At 44.2% G+C, this 19,861-nt stretch overlaps 1 protein-coding gene across 3 annotated transcripts in view; it reads left to right on the top strand.

Annotated features, from left to right (window-relative positions):
* Positions 1 to 19,861, top strand: part of fastk (Fas-activated serine/threonine kinase) — a 72,683-nt gene that overhangs the window by 44,406 nt on the left and 8,416 nt on the right. The gene's annotated exons all lie outside the window — the stretch shown is intronic.

Below are 19,861 nucleotides of genomic sequence, written 5' to 3'. Positions count from 1 at the left end.
CAACTCCAGCTTATTTGGACTCACTTCATAGCTGAATCACTGCAGCCAAGATAACACCATAAGAAATATGAACTGGAGTAGTCTATTCGGCCCCTCACTTTCCTGTGGTTTCCCCACAACCTTGATTCATCTACTGATCAAGAATCCATTTATTTCAGCCTTAAGTATACACAAGGACTCTGACCCCTCAGCACTCTGGGGCAAGGAGTTCCAAAGATTCTCAACCCTCTGAGGAGAAATTCCTTCTCATTCCAGTCTTAAATTGGTGCCCTTTATTCTGACAACATCCTGGCAAATCTCCTTTGCACCGACTCTGATTCAATCATATTCTTCCTCTGGATAATTTGTTTCTGCCTTCAGCTTAGAAGATACACATAAACATACCGAAAATAATTATAAATTAAGAGATGAAAGGAAAGGAGGAACTTAAAACAATGACAATCACTATCGCTCGGGAATAGGGAGGGGTATCGGTTAGTTCATGGGTTTAATTCCTGTACTGGTTGAGATTGCTACAAACGGCTTTCCTTCTCAACCTCTCCCCTGAGGAGTGGTGTCCCTTGGGTTAATCTCTCTCTCTAATGAAAAAGCAGCCCAATACTATTAGGGCTATGGTGACTTTACCCTTACTGGAAAAAGTATTAGAATTAAAGGCTGATGATGGAGTTGAGAGTTATCAGATCAGCTCATTGAATGGCAGAGCAGACGTGATTGACTGAATGGCTGAATTCTGCTATGGTCAAAACTCAGGGTTTCTGGTGGACTTCATCCTGGGGATTTAAAGGAAGTGTCTACTAAGGTGGTAGATAATCATTTTTAATTTTCCAAAATTCCTTAGATTCTGGAAAGGCCACATCACATTGGAAAATAATGAACATAACACCTCTGTTCAGGGAAGGAGGGTGAATGGAAAAGGAAACTACAGGCCAATTAGCTTAACATCTGTCATAAAGAAAATGATAGAATTTATTATTAGAGGTAATAGCTGAAAATGTGTTGCTGGTAAAGCACAGCAGGTCAGGCAGCATCCAAGGAACAGGAGAATCGACGTTTCGGGCATAAGCCCTTCATCAGGAATGAGGAAAGTGTGTTCAGCAGGCTAAGATAAAAGGTAGGGAGGAGGGACTTGGGGGAGGGGTGTTGGAAATGTGATAGGTGGTAAGAGGTCAAGGTGAGGGTGATAGGTTAGAGTGGGGTGCGGGCGGAGAGGTCAGGAAGAAGATTGTAGGTTAGGAGGGCGGTGCTGAGTTCGAGGAATTTGACTGAGACAAGGTGGGGGGAGGGGAAATGAGGAAACTGGTGAAATCCGAGTTCATCCCTTGTGGTTGGAGGGTTCCCAGGGGGAAGATGAGGCGCTCTTCCTCCAACCGTCGTGTTGTTGTGGTCTGGCGGTGGAGGAGTCCAAAGACCTGCATATCCTTGGTGGAGTGGGATGGGGAGTTGAAGTGTTGGGCCACAGGGTGGTTGGGTTGGTTGGTCCGGGTGTCCCAGAGGTGTTCTCTGAAGCGCTCTGCAAGTAGGCGGCCTGTCTCCCCAATATAGAGGAGGCCACATCGGGTGCAGCGGATGCAATAGATAATGTGTGTGGAGGTGCAGGTGAATTTGTGGCGGATATGGAAGTATCCTTTGGGGCTTTGGAGGGAAGTGAGGGGGGAGGTGTGGGCGCAAGTCTTACACCTCCTGCAGTTGCAGGGGAAGGTGCCGGGAGTGGAGGTTGGGTTGGTGGGGGGTGTGGATCTGACGAGGGAGTCACGGAGGGAATGGTCTTTACGGAACGCTGATAGGGGAGGGGAGGGAAATATATCCCTGGTGGTGGGGTCCATTTGGAGGTGCGGAAATGATGGCAGATGATACGCTGTATATGGAGATTAGTGGGGTGGTAGGTGAGGACCAGTGGGGTTCTGTCCTGGTGGCGGTTGAAGGGGCGGGGCTCAAGGGCGGAGGAGCGGGAAGTGGAAGAGATACGGTGGAGGGCATCGTCGACCACGTCGGGCGGGAAAATTGCGGTCCTTGAAGAAGGAGGCCATCTGGGTTGTACGGTTTTGGAACTGGTCCTCCTGGGAGCAGATGCGGCGGAGACGAAGGAATTGGGAGAATGGGATGGCGTTTTTACATGGGGCAGGGTGGGAGGAGGTGTAGTCAAGGTAGCTGTGGGAGTCGGTCGGTTTACAGTAGATGTCGGTGTTGATTCGGTCACCCGAGATAGAAATAGAGAGGTCTAGGAAGGGGAGGGAGGAATCTGAGACTGTCCAGGTGAATTTGAGGTCGGGGTGGAAGGTGTTGGTGAAGTGGATGAACTGTTCAACCTCCTCGTGGGAGCACGAGGCGGCGCCGATACAGTCATCGATGTAGCGGAGGAAAAGGTGGGGGGGGTGGGGCCAGTGTACCTATTAGAGGTAGTAATAGGCCATTCAAAAAAAAATAGTGTGATCAGACAAAGTCAACATGGTTTTGTACAAGGGAAATGTTTTGTCCAATTTAGTGGTGTTCTGTAAGGAAGTAACTAACCATATGGATAAAGGGGATACTCTATAGTTAGATTTTCAGATAGCGTTTGACAAGTTGGGCCAGCATCAACCATAACATGGGCCCAAGTACACAAGAAGAAATATTGGGCGCTTGTTGTAAAAGAATGGCAATAATCATGGGTAACTTTAATCTGTTCAAACCGAAAGGATCAGACTGCTGGTAATAGCCTGGATGAGGGTTTCATAAAATACTTTCGTGGTAGTTTCTGAGAGCAGCACATTTTTGGATCCAATCAGTTTATGTTAGACTCCATAGTTGTAATATGACAGGATTAATTAATTACCTCAGTATTCTTTAAATACTATGATCTCTGAGGTGGAGAATTCCAGGCATTCAACTATCCTCTGGGAGAAGAAATTACTTTGTATCTCAGCATTCCTTTTTATTCTGTAATTATCACCCTCATTCAGAATGCCTCCATTTGTGGAAACATCTCAGAACCATATGATACAGAAGCTTCAGCCAATTGAGTCTACATTGACAAAAAACTATTGTCAGTCTACACAAGTCCTACTTTGTACACTTGCCCCATAGCCTTGAATGTTATGACATTTCAAAATGTCAGACTTGCCAAAATTCAATTATATTTGTTAGGTGTGACCTGACTCTACCTGATCAGACCTTGCTTCTCCAAGTGAAGATTAATTCTCTCCCTCAGAAATTTCTCCAAAGCTTTTCCTCCCACTGATGTGAGACTCGCTGATCTGTAATTTCCTGGTTTATATCTGACATCCTTGACAAGTGGAACCACATCAGCTGTCGTCCAGTCCTCTGACATGGCATCGTTATTTCCTGATTTAAACTTTGTCTTGCAATGAGGCTACTTTTCACTGTTGACTACCCCATCCATGACTTCTTTCTCTTGCTATTCTTTATTTCCACACAAACTGGTTTTGCATCATAATCTATTATATCTCTACACTTCACTGCACTGAGACAATCCTTTGTTAACAAAGCTACCCCAGCTCCTTTTTGTTTTTATCTGTGCTTCCAGAAGGTAGAATACCCTTGAATATTGAGTTCCTAGTCTTGACTAAATTGTATCAATATTTCTGTAATAGCTATAAAGTCATATTTATTTATTTCATTTGTGCCGTCTGCTCTCTTATTTCTTTTTGATTTTTTGTTTAAAGTTCCCTTCAATGGAACTTCTTTCCAACCGCCCACCCCCCCAATTGGTTTAAAGTCCCTCGTTATACAATTTATCAGGACACTGGTCCCAGCATTGTTCAAATGAAGGCCTTGCTAATTCTCCAGTACTGCTGCCAGTGCCCCACGAATTGGAACCCACTTCTCCCTCCGCAATCTTTGAACCACGGATTTACTTCTCAAATCTTCAGTGACCTCCAGAAGTTATTGCATTTGTGGTTTTGCTTTTTAATTTAGCCCCAAGCTGTTTATAATCCCTCAGTCGAGCCTCATTACTAGTCCTATCAATACCTACATGGACCATGACAACTAGATCCTTCTCCTCCCACTTAAAGTTGCTCTCCAACCTAGGAGAGATGTCCTGGCACCAGGTACACAACACACTGTCTGTCATCACTACGGACAACAGTATTACTTCCCCTAACTATGCTATTTCCACACTGGGGAGCAAGAATCTCGTACTGTTATTGTTTTTAATTCATTTGTGTACCTGGGCATTGCTGGCTGGACCTGCATTTATTGCCTGTGCCATTTGCCATTGAAGTCTAATTTGGTGTAGTAGACTCTCAATGATGTTAGGGAGGGAATTCCGGAACTTTGACCCAGCGACAGTGGAAGGACGGTGATATATTTCTAAGTCAGGATCATGGGTGGCTTGGGACCTTGTATCTGTTGCCCTTGACCTTCTAGAAGGAAGTGGCTGTGGATTTGGAAGACGCTGTCTGAGAATCTTTTATGAATTTCTGCAGTGCATCTTGTGGATGGTGTACGCTGCTGAGTGTGGTGGTGGAAGGAGTGGGTGCTCATGAATGCGGTGCCAATCCAGGGGTCTGCTTTGTCCAGGATTGTTCATAGATTCATACAGCGCAGAAAAGGCCCTTTGGCCCATCGAGTCTGCACCGATATAACTACCTGTGAATGTGTACTTATCCCAATTTCCCGCACTTGTCGCGTATCTTTGAATGTTATGAGATTTGAAGTACTCATCCAAATATTTTCAAAATGTTGTAAGAATTCCAGCTTCCATTTCCTTCCCAGGCAGTGCATTCCAGATTCCCATGACCTACTGAGTGAAAAAGCTTTCTCCAAATCGCCTCTGAATCTTCTGCTTCTTATCCTAAAACTAAGCCCTCTCATGATTGGACCCTCAACCAATGGGAACAGCTCCTCTCTATTCATCCTGTCCATACCCCTCATAATCATGTCATTCCCCCCAACCCTCCAGTCTTCTCTGCTCTAAAGAAAACAGTCCAAGCCTATCCAGTCTCTCCTTATAGGTCAGTTTCTCTATCCCAGACAACATCCTCGTGAAGGTCCTCTGTACCCTCTCTAGTGCTATCAATCTTTCCTGTAGTGAGGTGACCAGAACTGCACACTATACTCCAGTTGTGGCCTGACCAACGCTCTGTACAACTCCAACATTATCTCCTAGTTCTTACACTCTGTGCCATGACTGATGAAAGCACATGTTCCAATAGTGTCAAGCTCCTTGAGTGTTGTTGGAGCTGCACTCATCCAGGCAAGTGGGGAGTATTCCATCACACTCCAGACTTGTGCTTTTAGATAGTGGACAGGCTTTGGGGAGTCAGGATGCGAGTTACTCACTGCAACATTCCTAGCTTCTGACATGCTGTTGTAGCAATAGTATTTTTATGGCTAGTCTAATTGAGTTTCTAAAATAACACGCAGGGTGTGATGGTGATGCCATTGAATGTCATGATGATTAAATTCTCTGTTGTTGGAGATGGCCATTGTCTAACACGAATGTTACTTGCCACTTGTCAGCCAAAGAGGTAAAAACAATGACTGCAGATGCTGGAAACCAGATTCTGGATCAGTGGTGCTGGAAGAGCACAGCAATTCAGGCAGCATCCGAGGAGCAGTAAAATCGACGTTTCGGGCAAAAGCCCTTCATCAGGAATAAAGGAAGAGAGCCTGAAGTGTGGAGAGATAAGCGAGAGGAGGGTGGGGGTGGGGAGAGAGTGGCATAGAGTACAATAGGTCAGTGGGGAAGGAGATGAAGGTGATAGGTCAGGGAGGAGAGGGTGGAGTGGATAGGTGGAAAAGGAGCTGGGCAGGTCGGACAAGTCCGGACAGGTCAGGGGATCGAGTTGCTGGAGGTTAGAAGCTAGGATGAGGTGGGGGAAGGGGAAATGAGGAAACTGTTGAAATCCACATTGATGCCCTGGGGTTGAAGTGTTCCGAGGCGGAAGATGAGGCGTTCTTCCTCCAGGCGTCTGGTGGTGAGGGAGCGGCGGTGGAGGAGGCCCAGCACCTCCATATCCTCGGCAGAGTGGGAGGGGGAGTTGAAATGTTGAGCCACTGGGCGATTTGGTTGATTGGTGCGGGTGTCTCGGAGATGTTCCCTAAAGTGCTCTGCTAGGAGGCGCCCAGTCTCCCCAATGTAGAGGAGACCGCATCGGGAGCAACGGATACAATAGATGATATTAGTGGATGTGCAGGTAGAACTTTGGATGTGGAAAGCTCCTTTGGGGCCTTGGATAGAGGTGAGGGAGGAGGTGTGGGCGCAGGTTTTACAGTTCCTGCTGTGGCAGGGGAAAGTGCCAGGATGGGAGGGTGGGTCGTAGGGGGGCGTGGACCTGACCAGGTAGTCACGGAGGGAACGGTCTTTGCGGAAGGCGGAGAGGGGTGGGGAGGGAAATATATCCCTGGTGGTGGGGTCTGTTTGGAGGTGGCAGAAATGTCGGCGGATGATTTGGTTTAAGATCAACTGCTCTACGTAGCCAACAAAGAGACAGGCATAGCTGGGGCCCATACGTGTGTCTCTTTGCCTGTCTCTTTGTTGGCTACGTAGGGCAGTTGATCTTCCGTAATTACACCGGCACCACTCCCCACCTCTTCCTCCGCTACATTGATGACTGCATTGGCGCCACCTCGTGCTCCCGCGAGGAGGTTGAGCAATTCATCAACTTCACCAACACATTCCACCCTGACCTTAAATTTACCTGGACCATCTCTGACACCTCCCTCCCCTTCCTGGACCTCTCCATCTCCATCAGTGACGACCGACTTGACACTGACATCTTCTACAAACCCACCGACTCCCACAGCTACCTGGATTACACCTCATCCCACCCTACCTCTTGCAAAAATGCCATCCCGTATTCCCAATTCCTCCGCCTCCGCCGTATCTGCTCCCAGGAGGAGCGGTTCCACCATAGAACACACCAGATGGCCTCCTTCTTTAGAGACCGCAATTTCCCTTCCCACATGGTTAAAGATGCCCTTCAACGCATCTCATCCACATCCCGCACCTCCGCCCTCAGACCCAACACCTCCAACCGGAACAAGGACAGAACGCCCCTGGTGCTAACCTTCCACCCTACCAACCTTCGCATAAACCAAATCATCCGCCGACATTTCTGCCACCTCCAAACAGACCCCACCACCAGGGATATATTTCCCTCCCCACCCCTCTCCGCCTTCCGCAAAGACCGTTCCCTCCGTGACTACCTGGTCAGGTCCACGCCCCCCCTACGACCCACCCTCCCATCCTGGCACTTTCCCCTGCCACCGCAGGAACTGTAAAACCTGCGCCCACACCTCCTCCCTCACCTCTATCCAAGGCCCCAAAGGAGCTTTCCACATCCATCAAAGTTCTACCTGCACATCCACTAATATCATCTATTGTATCCGTTGCTCCCGATGCGGTCTCCTCTACATTGGGGAGACTGGGCGCCTCCTAGCAGAGCGCTTTAGGGAACATCTCCGAGACACCCGCACCAATCAACCAAATCGCCCAGTGGCTCAACATTTCAACTCCCCCTCCCACTCTGCCGAGGATATGGAGGTGCTGGGCCTCCTCCACCGCCGCTCCCTCACCACCAGACGCCTGGAGGAAGAACGCCTCATCTTCCGCCTCGGAACACTTCAACCCCAGGGCATCAATGTGGATTTCAACAGTTTCCTCATTTCCCCTTCCCCCACCTCATCCTAGCTTCTAACCTCCAGCAACTTGATCCCCTGATCTGTCCGGATTTGTCCGACCTGCCCAGCTCCTTTTCCACCTATCCACTCCACCCTCTCCTCCCTGACCTATCACCTTCATCTCCTTCCCCACTGACCTATTGTACTCTATGCCACTCTCTCCCCACCCCCACCCTCCTCTAGCTTATCTCTCCATGCTTCAGGCTCTCTTTCTTTATTCCTGATGAAGGGCTTTTGCCCGAAACGTCGATTTTACTGCTCCTCGGATGCTGCCTGAATTGCTGTGCTCTTCCAGCACCACTGATCCAGAACTTGTCAGCCAAAACCTAGTATGGTCCAGATCTGGCTGCATTTGTATATGGACTGATTCAGAATCTGAGGAGTCATGAATGTTGTGAACATGTGTAATCATCAGCGAAAATCCCCACTTCTGATCTTGTGATGGAGAAAAGGTCATTAATGAAGCAGCTGAAGATCATTGAATCTCAACAGTGCAGATAGAGGACATTTGGCCCATGGACTCTCTACTGACCCTCTGAAGAGCATTCTACCCAGACTCAGCCCCCCCCTATCCTCATAACTCCACATTTACCATGGCAAACCCACCAAAGCTTGCACATCCTTGGACACAAGGGGGCAATTTGACTTGCATATCTTTGGACTGTCAGGAGAAAACCAGAGCACCTAGAGGAAACCCATGCAGACATGGAGTGAACGTGCAAACTCTAAATGGAAGCACTTGTGGGTTTGGATAGTGCTTTGGTGAATTTCTGCAGTGTATCTTATAAATATGATGTGGAGGTGCCAATGTTGGACTGGGGTGGACAAGATTGAACTGTAAACTGGTGTCATGTAACATCTTCTAGATCGTAGACACTGCTGGTACTGAGCGTTAGTAGTGGAGGGAGTGGATGTTTACGGATGTGGTGTCAATCAAGTGTCCTGGGTGGTGTCAAGCTTCTTGAGTGTTGTTGGAGCTCCACCCATCCAGGTAAGTGGGGAGTATTAGAATGTAGAACAGTATAGCACAGTACAGGCTCTTCGGCCCTCGATGCTGTGCTGGTCTTTTATCCTATTCTCTGATCATACCAACCTACGTACCAACTTCTATGTGCCTTTCTAAGAGTTGCTTAAATGTCCCTAATGTATCTGACTCTACTACCAATGCTGGCAGTACATTCCACACACCCACCACTCTCTAAGTAAAGATCCTACCTCTGACATCTACCCTAATCTTTCCTCCAATTACCTTAAAATTAAGCCCCCTCATGATAGACATTTCTGCCATGGGAACAAGTCTCTGGCTATCCACTCTGCCTATGCCTTTCAACATCTTGTACACCTCTATAAAGTCATCTCTCATCCTTCTTCGCTCCAATGAGAAAAGCCCCAGCTATCAATTTCTCTTCATGGGACATCCCCTCCAGTCCAGGCAGCATCCTGGTACATCTCCTCTGCACCCTCTCTAAAGCTTCCACACCTTTCTTGTAATGAGGTGACCAGAACTGAACACAATATTCCAAATGTGGTCTAACTAGGACTCTTTAGAACTGCAGCATAACCTTGCAGCTCTTAAACTCAATACCCTTGTTAATGAAAGCCAACACACCATCCACCTTCTTAACAACCCTATCAACCTGGGTGGCACCTTTGAGGGATCTATGGACATGGACCCCAAGATCCCTCTGTTTCTCCACAGTGCCAAGAATTCTGCATTTAACCCTGTATTCTGCATTTAAATTCGACCTTCTAATGTGAATGGCTTCACACTTCTCCAAATGGAACTCCATCTGCCACTTATCAGCCCAGTTCTGCATCCTGTCAATGTCTCATTGCAACTTATAACAGTCCTCCAAACTATCCACTTCTCCAACAACCTTTATGTCATTGGCAAACTTACCCACCTTTCCACTTCCTCATCCGAGTGATTTATAAAAATCACAAAGAGCGGTTCCAGAACTGCAGAACACCACTGGTCACCGAGTTCCAGGCTGAATACTTTCTACCTACCACCACCATCTGTCTTCTATGAGCTAGCCAGTTCTGTATCCAGACAGGTTTCCCTGTATCCCATGCTTCCTTACTTTCTGAATGAGCCTACCATGGGGAACCTTATCAAATGCCTTGCTAAAATCCATGTATACCACATCCACAGCTCTACCTTCATCAATGTGTTTTATCAGATCCTCAAATAATTCAATAAGGTTTGTGAGGCATGACCTGCCCCTCTCAAAGCCATGCTGACTATCTCTAATCAAATTCTGGTTTTCCAAGTAGTCATGAATTTTGTCTCTCAGAATCTTCACCAATACTTTGCCTACCAATGACATAACTCTGACTAGTCTGTAATTCCCAGGATTATCCCTATTTCCTTTCTTGAACAAGGGAATAACATTTGCCACTCTCCAGTGTACACGAGGACATGAAGATCAACACCAAAGGCGCAGCAGTCTCTTCCCTCGCTTCCTGTAGTAACCTAGGGTATACCCCGTCTGGCCCAGGAGATTTCTCTATCCTTATGTTTTTCAAAAGTTTCAGCACATCCTCCTTCCTAACATTAACCTGTTCTAGCACAGCAATCTGTTTCATGCTGTCCTCAGAAGGTCCTTCTCAGTAGTGAATACTGAATCAAAATATTTATTAAGGATCTCCTCGCTGCTTTAAGTGCTGGTTACTGTTTTCAGATCCTTTTCTCTCACCCTTTCCAGACAACCCAAAGTAACAGCAGCCACAATATGATTGAATTTTAAATTTGAGTTGAAAGAAGGAAGATCAGGTCTGAGACTAGTGATTTAAATCTAAATAAAGGCAACTGTGTTGGCATGAAAGTTGAGCAGCTGAAGTGAACTGGGATATTAGACTAGGGGATAGATCAACAGAGAATTGGAAAAAATTAAAAGAATATATCAGAATATTCAGAATAATTGTATTCCTACTACAGGTGGTCCCCGGATTGTGAATGGGTTCTGTTCTGGGGTCCGTTCACAAGTTGACTTGTATACAAGTTGGAACACAATGCAGGACAATGTAAAGTAGCCGTTCGTAAGTACAGGAAGCATTCATACGTTATATATTAGGGAGGCAATGGCTTGGTGGTATTACTGCTAGACTATTATTCCATAATCATAGATAATGTTCTGGGTTTCAAACCTGCCATGGCAGATGGTGGAATTTGAATTCAATAAAAAATTCTGGAAATGAGAGTCTACTGATGTACATAATCCATTGTTGATTGTTGGAAAAACCCATCTGGTTCACTAATGTCCTTTAGGGAAGGAAATCCGCCATCCTTGACATCAAGGCCACATTCGACCAAGTGTGGTATCAAGGAGCCCTAGAAAAACTGGAATCAATTGGTATCAGGGGACAAACTCTCGACTGGTTAGAGTCATGCCTAGCACGTGGGAAGATGGTTGTTGGAGGTCAGTCATATCAGCTCCAGTTCCTCAAGGTAGTGTCCTAGGCCCAACCATCTTCAGCTGCTTCATCAATGACCTTCTCTCCGTCATAAAGTCAGAAATGGAGATGTTCACTGATGATTGCACAATGTTCAGCATCAACTATGACTCCTCAGATACTGAAGCAGTCGAAGTTCAAATGCAGGAAGATTGAGACAATATCCAGGCTTGGGCTGACAAGTGGCAAGTAATATTCACACCACTCAAATGCCAGACCATGTTTATCTCTAATAAGAGACATTGTAATCACCAAAGATCCTTAGATATTTTCCAAACCCTCAACCACTTCCATCTAGAAGGACAAGGGCAGCAGATACATGAGAATACCACCACCTGCAAGTTCCTCTCCAAGCCACTTCACCATCCTGACTTGGAAATATATTGCTGTTTCTTCACTGTCTTTGGGTAAAAATCCTACAATTCCCTCGCTAAGGACATTGTGGGTCAACCCACAGCAGGTGGACTGCAGCGGTTCAAGAAGGCAGCTCACCCCCATCTTCTGAAAGGCAACTAGGGGTGGGTAATAAAGTGTTGCCGTTGTATTGGATTGTGTCTGTACGTATGGGCACTCGTATGTCAGACATTCATAAATCAGGTACCTTGTACAGGTAGTTCTTCAATAACACACATTTCTTCAGTGTGAATTGGCTGTAACCTGACTGATGAATTATGGACATTGTTTGCAAAATGCAAACTTTCTGCTGAATGGGTATATTGAGTTTTCCACAGCACGATTTCAACAGCGGTTTCCCATAGCATGATTTTCTATAGCATGAGGTTGCAGAGGAACATTACTGTCGCGTTATAACAGAATGACCTGTATATAAATAAAAGTCCTACAATGAGGACCCACCATCCATAGTTAACTAAAGAATTTAGGAAAAGCATCAAGTGTAAGGAAAAGCATATAACTGTGCAAAGGTATGTAGCAGGTCAGATGTTTGGTCAGAATTAACTTTCCTTCTAACCTGTGGCTGAGATTCTTCACATGCCATTTGTTGTGCCAACACACTGAATTCCAGTTTTGGAAATTACCACCACACAGGGACCTCGGATATCGTACATAAAGAAAAAAGTGAGAAATGGCTAAAAGTAATCAGGAGGAATAAATTAGAAAATGAGGGGGAGACAGCTGGGGATGTACAAACAGAATAGCAAGAGTTTCTACAAGTATTTAAAAAGAAAGAAAGGTATATAAAGTGTGTACAAAAACAGAAATTGCTAAAAAAAAAAAGCTCAGCACATCTTGCAGCATCTGTGGAGAGAAATCAGAGTTAATGTATTGGGCTGAGTGACCCTTGTCAGTACTGAGGATGGGTCACTTGACCTGCAAAGTTAACTCTGATTTCTCTTCACGGATGCTGCTAGACATGCTGAGGTATTCCAGCAATTTCTGGTTTAGTTTCTGATTTTGAGCATCCACAGTTCTTTCGGTTTATGTGTAAAATATGTATTGGTCCTCTAGTGCGTGGGAATGGGGAGTTAATAGGAATTAAAAAGGAAATGGCAGATGAAATGAACATATATATTCTTTCAGTCTTCACTATTGAGATTATAAAAATCAGTCTAAGAATAATTCTACATAAGGGGTTGGAAGGGGCACGGGAAATCAGCAGAGAGTTGTGGTACTGAGCAAACTGAGGGTACTGAAGAATTGCAGGCTGTCGGGTTTCCAGGTCCTGATCAGCTTCATCTTAGGGTTGAAAAAGAGATTGCTCGAGAGGTAGAGAATGTGTTGGTGTCAATTTTCCAAAATTCTCTAAATTTAGGAAAGGTTCTGTCAACTAGAAAGTAGCAAATATAACCTGTCTGTTCAAGAAGGAAGGGAGGCAGTCAGTATGAAAATCCAGACTGGTTGGCTCAATGTCTTATGTTGAAGGTGTTAGAATTAATCATTAAAGAGAGTGTAGCTGCACACTTCAAAATCTCAAGGTAAATGTGGACTGAGTGTGGTTTCTTCAAAGAGAAGACATGTTTAAATTATTGAAGTTCTTTTGAAGGGGTACGTGCTGTGGATAATGGAGAGCCTGAAGACACAATTTGGATTTTCAAAAGGGCATTTAATAAGGTGCCACATCAGGGAATATTTTTGAAAATAAATGCTTATGTTGTATGAGGAGAAAGTGAGGTCTGCAGATGCTGGAGATCAGAGCTGGAAATGTGTTGCTGGAAAAGCGCAGCAGGTCAGGCAGCATCCAGGGAACAGGAGAATCGACGTTTCGGGCATAAGCCCTTCCTGAAGAAGGGCTTATGCCCGAAACGTCGATCCTCCTGTTCCCTGGATGCTGCCTGACCTGCTGCGCTTTTCCAGCAACACATTTCCAGCTTATGTTGTATGGGCAACATATCAGCATGGATAGAAAATTAGCTGGCTGGCAGAAAACAAGAGTGTTTGTGTGGCTGGGTCTTGACTAATTGGTAAGATGTGACATGTTGAACCCTACAGGGGTCTATACTGGGGTTTGAACTTTTTATGTCGATGAAGGTGAAGGGAGCAAAAGTGTAGTGACTACATTTGCTGATGAATGAATGTAAGGTTGTTAAACTTGCCAACTACACCAACATAACTAGGAAAATAGGTTGTGAAGAAATCATATATGAAGATTTTATACATATAATTAAATGAGATCGTTAGATCTGTAGATCTATTATATCTATGTATAGTTAGGCTGAATGGGGGAGCAAAAATTGGCAATGGAGTAATGTGAGAAGAGTGAAGTTGTTCACTTTGGCAGAAAGACTGAAAAAAGCAAAGTGTTACTTAAATGGAGCAAGGCTGCAGAATTCCGAGGTTTAAGGGGTTTAAGTGTTCTAGTGCATGAGCCACAAGAAGTTACGAATGCAGGTACACGCACAATCAAGAAGGTGAATGGGATGCGGTACTTTACAACAAGAAGAATTGCAAGTAAAAATAAGAATGTCATGTTTTAGTTATACAGGGCATTGGTGAAACCACATCTTAAATACTGTGTGTAGTTTTGGTGTCCTTTTCTGAGGAAGACTATAAATGGATTATAAGTGATTCATAAGAGATTTACTGGAATGATAGCTGAAATAGCCAGTTTTGTGGAACAAGGTTGAACAGACTGGGCTTGTTGCTGTTGGACTTTAAAAGTATGAGAGGTGGCCTTTGTTTAATTCATTCATGGGATGTTCCTGTCACTGGCTGGGCCAGAACCTATTACTCATTAAAAGCCAAAAGAACTACAGAGGCTGAAAATCAGAAACAAAAAAAAATTGCTGGAAAAGCTCAGCAGGTCTAGCAGCACCTGTGGAAAGAAATCAAAGAAATTGGGTCCAATGACCATTCCTCAGAACACTTATTACTCATTTCTTAGTTGCCCCTTGAGAAGGTGGTGCTGAGCTGTCGTCTTGAACCACAGAGTCCACCTGCTTGTAGGTAGATCCACAATGCCATGAGGGAGGGAATTTCAGGATTTTGACAGCAATACCAAAGCAGATATTCTCATGTTTAGAACATAAGAACTAGGAGCAGGAGTCGGCCATCTGGCCCATCGAGCCTGTTCCATCATTCAGTAAGATCATGGCTGATCTTTTTGTGGCCTCAGCTCCACTTACCTACCCTCTCACCATAACCCTTAATTTCTTTACTGTTCAAAAAAAATTATCTATCTTAGCTTTATAAACATTTACTGAGGAAGCCTCAACTACTTCCCTGGGCAGGGAACTCCACAGTTTCACAACCCTCTGAGTGAAGGAGTGCCTTTTCAATTATTCAGTCCTAAGTCTGCTCCCACTAATCCTTAGGCTATGCCCTCTTACTCTAGTTTCACCCACCAGTGGGAACATTCTCTCCACTTCTATCCTATCTATTCCCTTCATAATTTACGATCAGCCCTCATTCTTCTAAATTCCAATGAATATAATCCCAGTCTACTCAGTCTGTCTTCATAAACCAACCCCTTCAACTCTGGAATCAACCTAGTGAACTTCCTCTGCACCCCCTCGAGTGCAAGTACATCCTTTCTCAAATAAGGAGACCAAAACTGCACACAGTACTCCAGGTGTGGCCTCACCAGCACCCTGTACAGCTGCAACATAACCTCCCTGCTTTTAAACTCAACCCCTTTAGCAATGAAGGACAAAATTCCATTTGCCTTCATAATTACCTGTTGCACCTGCAAGCCAACCTTCTATGATTCATGCACAAGGACACCTTGATTGAGTGGTCTTGACAAGTTAGACATGGAAAGCACATTTTCAAAATGTGTTTTGGGGTCAGTCCAGAATCAGTGGGAACTGATTTAAAATCAGGGGTTGATCTTTCACTCTGAGAGTATTCAACTTTGGAACTGTCCATCTCAGAAGGTGATGGAAATGGGATAATTGAACATTTTAAAGATGGAGGTGGATAGATTCTTGCCAGGCACAGAGTTTATCTGGAGTAGGTGGAAATTTGGAATTCACAACACAAGTAGATCAACCATGATCTTAACTACGTGGATGGGCAGCATCACGTGCCTGAGTGGTATTTTCTGCTTCTACTTCAAATGTTTCTAAAGATTACGACACAGAATGAGACCTCCTGGTGTAGGAGATAACAAATTGTCTTTGTTGAGGATTGGTTAGTGAACAGCAAACAGAGATTAGGTAGAAATGGGCAATTTTGGGTTAGCATGATGTAACAAGTCAAAAATCACAGGATCTACTGGGACTCAAATCATTTACAAAGAATAAATGTATGATTGCTAAACTTGCCAACAACACCAAGCCAGGTAAGTTGTGAAGATGACAGAAGGGCTGTACAAAGGGGTATGGATAGAAATAGGGTTTTCTATTATGAGAAGAAATGCACTGTCTGTTGAAGCTTTTTGTTTTCCAGGAAATACCAATGTAAGGGGAGGCAATGGCCTAGTGGTATTATTGCTAGACTGTTAATCCAAAAACTCAATGTTCTGGGTACTCAGGTTCAAATCCTGCCATGGCAAATGTGGAATTTGAACTCAGTAAAGAATCTGGAATTAAGAGTCTAATTATGACCATTAAACCATTGTCAATTATCAGAAAACACTTCTGGTTTCTTAATGCCCTTGAGGGAAGGAAACTGCCATCCTTACCTGATCTGGCTTACATGTGACTCCAGACCTACAGTAATGTGGTTGACTCTTAACTACCATCTGGGCAATTAGGGATGGGCAATAAATAGGGGACTAGCCAGAGATGCCTACATTTCATGAGTGAATAAAAAGAGAAAACCAGCATCTGCATTGTGTAAGAGGACAGTGCTACAGTGGACTCTGATTAGTAGATGCCACTAGAGGTTATTTTCTCCTTGAATTGGTATTCTTGTGAATTATCCTGATGAGTAAAAGTCCAAAAGCTTTGAGAATTTTTTTTTCAGCAATATTAATTTTATAGATGGTTAAGTGAGTGTGCAGAAAATTTGGAAGATGGAATATCATGTGGGGAAAAGTTAGTTTTCTACTTTGGAAAGTAATATATTGAAGAGAAAATGCAGAACAGAGCGATCTAGATGTCCAGATATGAATCCCAAAATGGTAGCATTCAGGTACTATAAGCAATTCGAATTGGCTATTGTCAGTTATTGCAAGGGAAATTGAATATTTAGTATTTGTTTGAGGGATGTGGGTGTTGCTGGCTAGGCCAGCATTTTTTGCCCATGCTTAATTAGCCTAGAACTCGGAGGCTTGCTAAGCCATTTCTGAGGACAGTGAGGAGACAACCACATTGCTGTGGGTCTAGAGTTACATGTAGGCCAAACCATGTCAGGATGGCAAATTTCCTTCCCTAAAGAGCATTAATGAGCCAGAGTGGTTTTCATAATAAGCAGTCACTTTAGACTCGCTTTTGATTTCTTTTTTTTATGGAATTTGGATTTCACCATCTGTCATGGTGGGATCCAACCCTATGTCCTCCCGAACATTACAGCCTGGGATTCTAGATTACTAATCCAGTGACATGACCATTATGCCCACTGCCTCCCTTGGGAGATTTTGCTACAGTTATACAGAGCTTTGGTGAGACAGCATCTGGAGTGCAATATACAGTTTTGGTCCTTATTTAAGAAAATATACAATTTCATTAGAAGCAGTTAAGAAAAAACTCATTCAACTGAGTTTGGCATTGAAGGGTTTGTCTTATGAGGGAGGATAGGAAGGTTTGCGCTGTATCCAGCCCAGTTTAGAAGAATAAAATGTAATCTTAGTGAAACATGCAAGATCCTGAGGGGATTTGACGGGATGCATGCTGAAAAACTACAAACAGAAGATGCAGTTTAAAAATATCTCTTCCTCAGCAGTGAAGATAGGATCATTGTATATTATTCAGGCTGAGTGAGGTTTGATTCTTGATTAACAAGGGAATGGAGGACGGACAGGAAAATAGAGAGATTATGATCACCTCAGCTGTCGTCGCTCATTGAGGTAATATGCTGGAAATCAAGTCCCACTTTTCCAGGAGTCATCACAATGTGAAAAATTTGATTAAATCACCAAATTGCACCATTTTGCCTGTCAAATTCAGGTTAAAAAAATATACACACCATTTTTTTCATAAGCAGGAAAATAAATTATTTTAACCAATGGCAAGAAAAAAATACATGAATTGCTAACTTTTAACTGCAAAATCTGAACTCTACCCATTTGTGAAATTCTGTACGCAATTAAACAGATACACATAGAGACAGAGCCAGACACAAACATTAGAGGAAGGGAGAAAAAAGCAATGTGTGGCAACAGCTGGTCAGGCAGCATTCAAGGAACAGGAGACTCTCTTATTCCTCAGATGCATGTTTTGACTCAGTAGATGCTGCCAGACCCACTGAGTTTTCCTAGAACGTTCTGTTCTTGTTACAGGTGTTGATGAGTGTTTTTTCTTTTGACTGCTAATGATAGGAGATGGTGGACAAACCAATTCTCAGACTTCAATTAACTGTTTGAGGATTCAGTTTTGGTGTCTCTGATGGTGATTTTGAACCTTTTCCTCTTCAGCAAAGGAAGTTGCAGAGAGATCAATTTATAGTGAGTGAGAACAGCTGCCAGATTTTCTGTTACTTCCCCACACAAGAGGAGGGGGAGGAGAAAGAAGGATAGATGTTTTCTCTTTACAAGCTGGATATTTCAGATTTGCACCCAATGCCATAGTTATCTACCCGGAGAAAGTGAGGTCTGCAGACGCTGGAGATCAAAGCTGAAACTTTATTGCTGGAACAGCACAGCAGGTCAGACAGCATCTAGGGAAAAGGAGATTCGACGTTTCGGGCACATGCCCTTCCTCAGGAATGAGGAAGGGCATGTGCCCGAAACGTCGAATCTCCTTTTCCCTAGATGCTGTCTGACCTGCTGTGCTGTTCCAGCAATAAAGTTTCAGCATAGTTATCTACCCATTAAATAGTTAAGTGGTTGTTATTATCCTGCGCCCACAATAGGATTGTTTCTGGATAAAACTGATATCACATTCACACTCACCCACAACAACTACAATACACACACTTCTCTTTATCTCTCTTCCCCACTGCTAGAATAAGATGAAATTGTACACAACTCACAATGAGATCTTTACATAGCCATGATCTTCTCAAATTGGGCAGCAGGTTTGGGGAGACACGCTAACCTTGTGGTACTATTGTTAGACTTTTAATCCAGAGGATATTGTGCTGGAAAAGCACAGCAGATCAGGCAGCATCCAAGGAGTGGGAGAAGTGACGTTCCAGGCATAAGCCCTTCTACTGCAAAGCCTATTAATCCAGAGACCCAGGTAACGTTCTGGGGACCCAGGTTCCAATCCTCCCACAGCAGATGGTGGAATTTGCATTCAATAAAAAATGAAGAGTCTAATGTTGACCATGTAACCATTGTTGATTGTTGTAAAATGCCATCCTGTTCACTAATATCCTTTAGGGAAGGAGACTGCAGTCCTTATCTGGTCTGGCCTACATATGACTCCCACATTCGTAGCAATGTGATTGCCCTCTTGGTAATTGGGGATGGGCAATAAATGCTGGCCTAGCTAGTGAACCCCACATCCTATGAATGAATTTGAAAAGAGTCTACTTCAGCTCCGAATTCATATGTTTGTATGTATGTACCTGGCCGAATGGTTTAAAGACAGTTTTTTGCTCTTCAAAAAGAGGGCACAGAAGTGATGGATGGAATAGCATTGTGCTGTGTGGATGAGCAAAGAGTGGGGGTTACTTTTATTTAGTTTGCATCCTTAACAATTTCAAGAGACTGAGGGGTGCAGGCACATAGTTCCTTGAAAGTGGCATTGCTGGTAGACAGGCATTTGGATGCTTGCCATCATCGGTCAAGCATTGAGTATAGGAATTGGGATGTCATGTTATGGCTGTACAGGACATTGATAAGGCCACTTTTGAAATACTGCGTACAATTCTGGTTGCCCTGCTACAGCAAGGGTGTTATTAAACTGGAAAGGATGCAAAAATGATTTACAAGGATGTTACTGAGACTGGAAGGTTTGGGTTATAGGTGAGGCTGGATAGACTGGCACTTTTTTTGCCTTGAGTATACGAGGCTGAGGGGTGACCTTGGAGAGATTTATAAAATCATGAGGGGCATGGATAAGGTGAATAGTCAAGGTCTTTTCCCAGGGTAGGGGAGTTCAAAACTAGAGGGCATAGGTTTAAGGTGAAAGGGGAAAGATTTAAAAGGAACCTGAAGGGAAACCTTTTCACACACACGGTGATGTGTTTATGGAACAGGCTGCCAGAGGAAGTCGTAGAGACAGATACAGCATTTAAAAGATATTTGGATAGGTACATGGAAAGGTAAGGTTTA

This window comes from Chiloscyllium plagiosum, unplaced genomic scaffold (genome assembly GCF_037043375.1).
Source record: "Chiloscyllium plagiosum isolate Xiang-an unplaced genomic scaffold, Cpla_swu_hap1 HiC_scaffold_4, whole genome shotgun sequence".
Taxonomy (NCBI): Eukaryota; Metazoa; Chordata; class Chondrichthyes; order Orectolobiformes; family Hemiscylliidae; genus Chiloscyllium; species Chiloscyllium plagiosum.
The sequence above is the reverse complement of the archived record's forward strand: the minus strand, read 5'-3'. Positions and strand labels throughout refer to the sequence as shown.